Genomic DNA, 9019 nt, shown 5'->3' on the forward strand with positions numbered 1-9019 from the left:
GGACGTGACTTATTACATTTAAAGAGACAACTCTGGCTATTGTGCTGAGATGAGATTATAGGGGTCAATGACAGAAGCAGGGAAAATAGTCAGGAGCCTTTTCAATTGTGTAAATAACAGATGACAGTAGACGAAACCCTGGTGGTAGGGAGTAATTTCTGTTGAGAAGTGGGTCTATTTGGCAGGTATAACTGAAAGCATTTGAAGATGGACTGAACATAGGATGTAAGAAAAAGGGGAAGATTCAGGGTTGATACCAAGATTTTTGTCTTAAGCTATTTAAAGAATGGTGTTATTTTCTGCCCTGTGGAAGAACCCAGGAGGAGCAGGTTTGGGGGAGGGCAACAGAGACTCTGGCTTAAGGCATATTACAATTGAGGAGCCTCGTTTGACAAGAGAAAAGATGTTGAGGAAGAAACGGGAAAAACAAGCTGGTGAATCCAGGAAGCCATGAAGGCTAGAGATTTAAATCTCGAAGTTCTCAGCAAGTAGATGGTACTTAAGGTCTTGAGATTCAAGATGAGAGCATGTAGGGAGTGAGTGTGAACAGAGAAGAGAGCCAAGCATGACATGCTAGTTCACTCCAACGTTTAGAGGTCAGGAAGATAAGGAGTAACTAGCAGAAGGGACTGAGAAAAGAATATCAAGTTTCAAGTGATGCAACGGACGAGGGCTTAATCTCTAGAATATACAAGCAACTTATACACTCGACAGCAAAAAAGCCAACAACCCAATGGAAAAATGGACAAAGGACCTGAATAGACATTTCTCCAAGGAAGATATACAGATGGCCAACAAGCACATGAAACAATGCTCAACATCCCTGATTATTAGAGAAATGCAAATCAAAACTACCAGGAGATACCACCTCACACCAGTCAGAATGGCCATCATTCATAAGTCCACAAAGAACAAGTGCTGGAGGGGGTATGGAGAAAAGGGAACCCTCCTGCACTGTTGGTGGGAAGGTAAGCTGGTACAACCACTATGGAGAACAGTATGGAGGCACCTTAGAAATCTATACATAGAACTACCCTATGATCCAGCCAGCAATCCCACTCTTGGGCATATATCCGGACAAAACTTTCCTTAAAAAAGACACATGCACCCGCACGTTCACTGCAGCTCTATTCACAATAGCCAAGACATGGAAACAACCCACATTTCCACCAACAGACGACTAGATTAGGAAGATGTGGTATATATACACAATGGGCTATGACTCAGCCATAAAAAAGAATGAAACAGTGCCATTTGCAGCAACATGGATGGAACCAGAGACTCTCATACTGAGTGAAATAAGTCAGAAAGAGAAAGACAAATACCATATGGGATCACTTATAACTGGAATCTAACATATAGCACAAATGAACGTTTCCACAGAAAAGAAAATCATAGACTTGGAGAATACACTTGTGGATGCCTTGCGGGGAGGGATCAGGAGCTTGGGATGAACGGATGCAAACTTGCTCTTGGAATGGATTTACAATGAGATCCTGCTGTGTAGCACTGAGAACCATGTCTAGATACTTACAATGCAGCACAACAATGGGAGGAAAAAGTATGTATACATGTATGTGTAACCGGGTCCCCATGCTGTACAGTGGAAATAAATAAATAAAAAGAATGGTAGGAAGAGATCCAAGGGGTTACGGCATCTGCAAGGCCTAGAGAGGGAAATGCTTCCGTAAGGAGACATGGGGCTGATGGGTCAAGTCAGGGTGAGGTCTGAGAATTAGTCTTGGACTTAATTGTGTGTTGCGGGGGGGGGGGGTCACTTGTGACCTTGAAAAGAACAGTTTCAGCGGGTTGGGGAGGATAGAAGGATCCAGTTCACACATAGACTGTTTTGGCTTTAGACAGGGGCATGGACTGTTTATCTACTGTGACAGGAAAGATGATCACAGATGCAGAGAGGCTGGGAAATTTGATGAGGAGGGTTATTGAAGTTCTCTTCTGATGACTTTTGTTTTCTCAGCAAAAGAAGCAAGATTATCACCTGAGAGTGAAGATGAAAGGTGGAGTGCTGGAGATTTGAGGAGAGATGAGACAGAGTGCAATAGTTGTTTTAGAGACAGAAGGAACAGAATGACTAGGGAAATGGCAGACACTAGGCAGCATTACAGAACTACCTGAAATTTGTGGTCATGATTTTTTTTTTTTGGCTTTTTAGGGACGCACTTGCGGCATATGGAGGTTCCCAGGCTAGGGGTCCAATCGGAGCTGTAGCTGCTGGCCTATACCACAGCCACACGGGATCCAAGCCTCGACTGTGAAATACACTGCAGCTCATAGCAATTCCGGATTCTTAACCCACTAAGCGAGGCCAGAGAGCAAACCTGCGTCCGCATGGATGCTAGTCAGATTCGCTTCTGCTGAGCCACGTTGGGAACTCCAAGTGGTCATGAATTTAAAGTGAGACCAGTAACCATGGAGCTGCCTCAGTTCCTTGTATGTAGATGCCAAGGAAGTTAAGAGGTGGATTTAAATAGCACTGGGGTGTGAAGGAAGGAGACATCGAGAGATCAGCGAGGTCTGGAGGTGGTTGAAGCAGTGGGAAAGGGAGTGGGTATTATGATGGGATCAAAGCCAGATGAGGAAGGAAGTGAGGCCAGGAAGGGTACCAAGGGGAGTGGGAAGCTGATAAATAAGAACTCCCAGCAAGATATAAATAAGAATTGTTAGGGAGTTCCTGTCATAGCTCAGTGGAAAGGAATCTGATTAACATCCATGAGGATGCAGGTTCGATCCCTGGCCTTGCTCAGTGGGTTAAGGATCCAGCGTTGCCATGAGCTGTGGTGTAGGTTGCATACGCACCTCGGATCCTGTGTTGCTGTGGCTGTGGTGTAGGCCGGTGGCTACAGAACCCATTCGACCCCTAACCTGGGAAGCTCCATATGCCGCAGGTGTGGTCCTAAAAAGACAAAAAAAAAAAAAAAAAAAAAAAAAAAAGAATTGTTAGAGTTGGGGGCTTAGAGAGGGTGATGTGGAAAAGTGGGAGGTCAGAGTTGGAGGGTGGAACACACATAAAACTGAGCTTGTGTTGAAGACACAGTCTTTGGTATTGACCAGGTCTAGGAATAACTGACCATAGGAATGAATGACTGAGATAGGACAGGGACGTACTCTTTGGAGGAAAAAGTGTCAAATATCTGGGAAGCTAGAGAGTGGGAAGAATAATCTACATTGAAGATTGAAATCGCCAAGAATTATGAAAGGTGCAGTGGCAGAGAGAGGTGGGAGCCAGGTCCATTAAATAATTCGAGGAAAAATGAGTAACTAGGAGATGAGTGATGACAGCAACAAGGTGTTTTTTCTGCTCTAACAACAAGTACTGTTTACTGTTTTCTATATTGTTTTGGTTCTTCAATCTCTTCCCACCTCGTTCTGAACCAAGGATGCTGTGAGGTCATGGAAGGAAGGGTCCATGCTGTTATTATCTCTGTAGCTAAGCTAGTGCTTAGCCTAGAGGTGCTGGTTACTTGAGTGACAGAAAGAGCAAGACCTTCTTTCTGATAACTTCTAGTTTCTGAAACATATGTCCAGATGTGCTTAACCCCTCGCAGCAACCGCACTTCTCAAGATGGTGCAACAAGTCAACACCCCGGAACCAATTATACTCAGTGTGCAGTCAATGCAGGTGTCCAAGTTGAGGAGAGGGTTTTCGAACTGACATAGGTATGGACTAAAGGTTAGGCCTGAATTAAACCGGGAAGCAGTCAGCATCATCGCTGATGATTTTCAGCCTCACTGCAAGTAGACTGCAGCACCCAGATCCCCACTCCCAGGATCTGACCACTGCATCACCTTGTGTAAATTCTGTAATGGATTTCCAAGTTCAGGCAATGACAGACACCTGGGGGAACTGTGAAAACTATTAACTTGGCTTTACTCTCATGAAAACAGAATCATTGAGGGGAGGCCCAGGAATCTGCAGTTTCTGATGCTTCTCAGGTGCTTTTCAGTGGCTCACATTTGAGAAGCCCTGCACCAAAGTGGTGGTTGGCAAGGCCGGACCTCTCCCAGGTGTTTTTCTATGTTAACAGTAACCTCAAGTCCAAAGGAGCAGATCGGCAATGATGGAATTTGGAGCACCTGTCAGGATCCTAGTAAGAAGCAGAGGGCTAGTCTGTAGCTGTTAAATTTTGCCAGTCAAAACCAAGTGCAGAAGGAGATGCTACCACTTGCAGTCTAATGCTTTCAATGGTCTCATGCTGCTCAACGTGTAGTTCCCGGAGCAGCCCCAGAAGGACCACCTGGGAACCTGTGAGAGATGCAGATTCTCAAGCCTCAATCAAGACCTGCTGAATCAGAAAGCCTGGGGGTGTTTTTCATCTGTGTTTTCACAAACCTGACAGGTGATTCTGATGCCCGTTCACATCTCAGAGCCACTCTTCTTCCAGCCTGTGAGGCCAAGCCCGTGGGTGCCACGCCCCACGTGACTGAGCTCCATGTAGATTGCGCTCACTCACTCTCTGGATCCAATGGCTCCCTCTGCCTGGTGCTCTGGGGAGGGGGAGGTTTCAGCGAGGGGTGCCTTGCTCCAGGGTGTGTGGCAGCAATGGTGTGTGTGTTTGACACCACTGTGACAGGTAGTGGGGCAAAGATGTTTGCATAGGGGACAGCTCTTCCTCACCCTAAACTCTCCTCTGTGGTTGATCACCCCAAGTTTAGTCTCAGAGCAGGTCTAGGGTAATACATTCTGATCTATCTGGCAAAGCATTTGTTTTAACAAGGGGGGTTGCCTTCCAAGGAGCTTCATGGACAACTCACCTCATGGTTTGGAGTTCAGTGCTAAAAGCCATAGGCTAATACCTCCTGGGAGCTGCCTGGACTATGCGACTGCAGCCATCCTTTCCTTAAAGAATGTCATTAATGTCAACACTTAGCTTAACATAGGTGTACGAGTGTCCATCTTACGAAAACTCACATACGAATGAATTGGAATTACTTCCCCCACCACCTCCTTTATCAGTCCAGAAGATAAGGGGGTCCACTGAATTACACAGGAGTCTTACATTGGCTGTTGCTTATTTCAAAACTTGTTCTATTATTTAAAAGTAATAGCAATTGCATAGTCTTATATGATCTAATTTTTATTCAGATTTGAAAGTCATCCACATCAAATTAAAATTCCTTTGGGCCCTTTAAAGCGCCTTAAAGTTTATGATTTAATAACTAAAGAGTACAGAGGGAATGAGAACTGACTTTCTGAATCTTCGGTGATATAGAAATTTCCAGAAGACTCACAACCTCTCCAAATTAGCACTGTCTCTATTTAGCAGGCACAGTGGTGATGGGGGAAGATACAGGCGCGTGAGCCACGGTACTTGGGCTTCAGTCTAAGCTTTGCTGAGAGTGAGCTCGTGCAAAGAGAAGAGCTAAAATATTTGGTCACTCGCTGTCTTTGAAGGACTCAGAAAATCAGGGCAAACACAGAGGGAAAAAGAGGAAAAAAATAAATGTATAAAAGGCTGGTGGTATCAAGCAAGTCCCAGTGAATGCAAACTGATGCCTACTTCACACAAACGATGCCTAGTTCTAGGAGTAAGAGCTGCCTCCCTCCCTTCCCCCACTTTATCCCCAGTCTCCTTCCCTTTCTTCCTCACTCCTCCCCTTCCTTCTCTTTCATCAAGCAACCCAAATACCTGAGCAAGAGTTCATTAAACACCTCTTGGTCCCAGAGGTATGAAAAGCACTATGCATCCGTGGACCAGAGCTAGGGAATGACCTAGCGGCTTTGGACAGTTGCTAGGGAAAGTGTAGTCCATGGACCAGAGGCATCACCTGGGAGCTTGTTAGAAATGGAGACTCCTGAGCACTCCAGACTTAAAGAATCAGAATCTGCATTTTACCAGCTTCCCAGGTGATTCGGGTACACATTTATGTTTAAAGAGTACTGTTTTAGAGGCCATCACCTCTGGACATGCCCTCCTAAGCAGGATTCTGAAGGCCAAGGAGATGTGTCCACTCAGAATTTGCCCTCCTTCTGGGCCACTCGTTGGGTTCCTGAGTCCCTAAATTCCCTACCCCAAAGTCATGAGTCTGGGCTGACTGCACATCTAGTATGAATTTCCCAAGGCCTGAGAAGCCTGTAGCTATCCGGAGGGCGGCAGGAGGGAGGTCTGTGGAAAAAGCTTGGCGAGCTGGCTGAATGATCCACGACCGTGTGGCTGCGGCCGCTCAGGGCAGGATGGCCGGGCGGGTGGGAAAGGGAGGGGGTGGCCGGGTGCCAGCTCTCTCTGTTCCACTGAATTCCAGTGTGGAACTCCAGCGAACCCCTGAATTCTAAATTCACACCTGGCCTTCCAAGTTGTTATGACAGTTTGTCAAGATAAGAGGAAAGAAGCCTTTTCATTTAAACATTTGCTAGCTTGATACATAACTTTCAAACATTCAGACATATGGCATGTGGGCCTCCCTTTGTACTCTTGGCTCAGTTCTGCAGATGTTAAGGGTGAGCCTGCTCGCGATGGGGTGAGGGGACATCTGAGGTTTTCCAGCTCGGCAGGCTCTGCTTGTTTTCTGGAGACACGAAGTTAGCGCAGCACATCTGCTATGCTCTCTCCTGAAAGCTGCATTCCTTTGTGTGCTTGGAGACTCTTCCTAAACCCTGAGGCCTTCTATTTAGGGCATTCCCTTTAGGATGCCCTTATAGGAGCTATCTGTCCATCCTTTAATTAAGCCTGCCTCTGGCCTCTCCAAGTTTTTTTTTTTTTTTTCTCTTTCTCGTTTTTTAAATAAATACAACATCTTTATTTGGTATTGCGCATCCTGACATTTGTTTAGTTCAGTTCCTTAGAAAACAAACCACAAAATTAAAACAAATTGATAAAAATAAAGACCCAAGGGCCACACTCACCAGAAGCCGAGACTGCCCAGGCATCTCCCGTGTGCGCGACTGCGCGCACGCACAGGCGCACGCACGCACGCACACGCAGGCGGGCAGGTACGCACGAGGCACGCACGCATGCGCGAAGACGCGTAGCACCCCCTCGGCTACAGGTAAGGCGTTAATAAGCTTTGAGGCCTGTGCGAGGGCAGGTGTCGAGTCTACGCAACTTTAAGACGCACCGCCCTCCCCCACGCCCTCCTCTACGAATTAAGGGTGCTTCATACAGCTGGTGGGGTAGCAAGAGTAAACTTGGCAGCTTTATTTTTCTTCTCACTGTGTCTCAGAAAATAGCCCTGGGTCCGGGAGCTGATGGCGTGTGAAATGCAATGAGATTCACTCTTTGGGGGTTCAAGCATGTAATAGAAGTGGCATTTTCTCAAAAGCACCTGCCCAATGCAGGGTATAGAGCACAGGTCTTCCTACTTAGTGCTCAGCACCCTGGGCCCCATCCCTGAAATTCGTATTGGCCAATGTGAAGGCCCAGGAGTCTGAATTTTTAGCATACACCCTGGTGATTCTGATGTTGGCGGCTGGCAGGCCACACTTGGAGAAATCTTGGTGTGGAAAAGAGGTGGCGTCACAGCCCCTCCGTGGCCTTGTTCCGTTTATGTCCTGGGTCATGGCTGTCAATTAGCCATGCAGATGCTGGTGACTAATAAGTGGCTTGGAGCTCATGAAATCCCCTGTATCCAATTTGACAAATTTTTGTTAGGCATCAGCTAAGCTGGAGGAATGTAATGGGCGTTGGGAACCCACCAAAGTATAAGATAGGGCTCCAGTTATAAGGAGCTTGAACTCCTGTCTATTTACATAAAGCCAGGACTGTTATTGATATAATTTAGGAATATGTGTTTTGTTCCGTAGAGTCCTGTGTTGGAGAGAAAATAGGCATGAAACAGGATACAGATGAATGATGCAATATCCATTAGTTAAGCACAATGTATTGAATGTATCTATAGTTACAAAATAAAACATTCTAACAATCCCAACTGCAATTACAATAAATCTGTCTTAATCAAAACCCATCAATTTAAAGCCTAGTGAAAAAAAGTTTAAGCCACTAAAACCTTTTGAGCTCACGTGTAAGAATTTTTAAAAGGAGCTATTACTAAGACGAAGTCTATATAGCTACGACTATGTGATGATGAGGAAAATATTCACTTAGGCTTTATTAACTGAATAAAGGAACCTTTTTTGAAACTTATCTGTTACCATTACCCAACTTGATTATCTGTGTTGGCCCCCAAATTCAGGGTAATTGTTTGGCCTTGGCTTTCTTTGATCTAGCTTGAGTTTGGAGTTAGAGATGTAAGCAATATCTGTTTTGTGAAATTCCATGCATAGCTCCTGAGATCTAACGCACTGCCTGACACCCCTGGCCAGAACCTAGAAACCCACCTGGACACTGTTGTCAAGGTTTCTCTCACACAGTTCACGGTGGAAGCTGCAAACCTCTGCGGAAGGGTTTGTTAATTAAATGCCTTTTAGTTACAAGGTTTAATGAGACTGCTTTTAAGATATATTTGGGGAATTAATGGAATAACTATTTTCTTTTCACAGCCCTCCCTACCTCCCCCAACCTGCCCTTGACTTCTATCTCAGAAAAATCCAAGCTGAGTTTGTGATTTCTGGTCACACTGAAGGTCATCATTAAAAACCCCTCCCGGGCTGCAGTCTGGGGAGGAGGGAGTCCTCCTGTGTTCACTAGGAGGAGGAGGATACATTTCTCATTTACAGAAATGTATGGAAACTGTACAAAATCATCCACTCTTGTCTGAGAACTGCCTAGCCCCCCACTTCTCCACTCCCTACCTCCCCTCCTGCTACGTTGCTCACCTCTGTTCCACACTCAGAAGACACCAAAATGGCTTTAAGTTGAACTTCTGGCCCTCAAAGCCGATTTCAGACATGGGCACTCTCTTGCTTTGGGGACTGTTAAGATATAACCACATTGGACCCTCACCCCTATAGAGGGGCCTCTCTGTTGAACACTCTGGGCAATGCATGTGTCTTATCACACCAGTTAAATTCTCTGGGATTTCAAGTGTTGGGCTCTGAAAGCAGCCCCCAGCCTGGCATTTCTCTGCTCTTTCATTGATAGGAGATCACTCTTGCACCAAAGAT

The 9019-nt window shown here is 45.7% G+C and overlaps 1 long non-coding RNA gene across 1 annotated transcript in view; it reads right to left on the reverse strand.

The window, feature by feature from the left end:
- LOC106506941 overlaps positions 1-6979 on the reverse strand; it is a 58368-nt gene extending 51389 nt beyond the window's left edge. The window contains exon 1 of the long non-coding RNA XR_002340636.1: positions 6863-6979. This is a non-coding gene — a long non-coding RNA (uncharacterized LOC106506941). The remainder of the gene's footprint in view (positions 1-6862) is intronic.

This window comes from Sus scrofa, chromosome X (assembly GCF_000003025.6).
Source record: "Sus scrofa isolate TJ Tabasco breed Duroc chromosome X, Sscrofa11.1, whole genome shotgun sequence".
Classification (NCBI taxonomy): Eukaryota; Metazoa; Chordata; class Mammalia; order Artiodactyla; family Suidae; genus Sus; species Sus scrofa.